This window comes from Trachymyrmex cornetzi, unplaced genomic scaffold, assembly GCF_001594075.2.
Source record: "Trachymyrmex cornetzi isolate Tcor2-1 unplaced genomic scaffold, Tcor1.1 scaffold302, whole genome shotgun sequence".
In the NCBI taxonomy this organism is placed as follows: domain Eukaryota; kingdom Metazoa; phylum Arthropoda; class Insecta; order Hymenoptera; family Formicidae; genus Trachymyrmex; species Trachymyrmex cornetzi.
Window position 1 is genome coordinate 248,147 of NW_017297714.1, and position 1,045 is coordinate 249,191.

Sequence of the window (1,045 nt, forward strand, 5' to 3'; positions counted from 1 at the left end):
TACGCACAATCAGGACCTCAGCTGCTGGATTTCATGAAAAAATCGAAAAAAAGTTTCAGATTCATTAAAAATTCACTTACTTTTGGCTCGTACAGCTGTCACCTCAGATATATATTTGCTTGATATTAAGAGTTTTAGAGTCCATATCTTGAAAATCAGCGTGCAGCTGAGGTCACATTATTGAAATAAACGATACCGAGTTTATAGAACTAAGATTGAAAGTCTAGAAAAGAAATATTTCCACCGAATAGAAAATACGTGTATACAGGTGCTTTGCGAAGACTGGGACTGTCAACAGAGCCGAAATTCCATGTAGCAGTAGTTGCGCGGTCTTGCGATAGATGGTGCTGGCATATGTTAGATAAGAACAGACGTATGCGTTTGAGTAAGACAGAATGATATACCATATATTATAATTTATATAATATAATGTAAAAACTAAATCAAAGATGTCACCACTATTATCGAATTTGGAATTTAAAAAGTCTGTACTATCGACCTTGATTGAGTTGGGTAATCGATTTAGCATCTCCTTAATCATTGGCAATCAGTCAATTAAAAAATTTCTTTTTAACATTTATTTTTATAAATTGATAAATGTATATTCTTTTTAGTACAAATGCTAATAAAATAACAATTTTCTCTGTGTGTGTGTGTGTGTGTGTGTGTGTGTGTGTGTGTGTGTGTGTGTGTGTGTGTGTGTGTGTGTGTGTGTGTGTGTGTGTGTGTGTGTGTGTGTGTGTGTGTGTGTGTGTGTGTGTAGAGAATAGCGTTTAATTAATTTTACTCTATCCATTTTTTAAATTACAAAATAAGCTATTTAATTTCACGATTGTCTTCTTGTATATTTTCGAATCTGTGATGGCTCTCTCTCTCTCTCTCTCTCTCTCGCACGCACGCACGCACGCACGCACGCACATCGTGGTTAAACCACAGACTTTTATATAGTATACTACTAGACTGCTAACTCGTTTGAAAAAGTGGACCCCAATTTCGATTGTGCATTATACGCATGCGTCGAGAACCGCACCGCGTGACCCGTGCG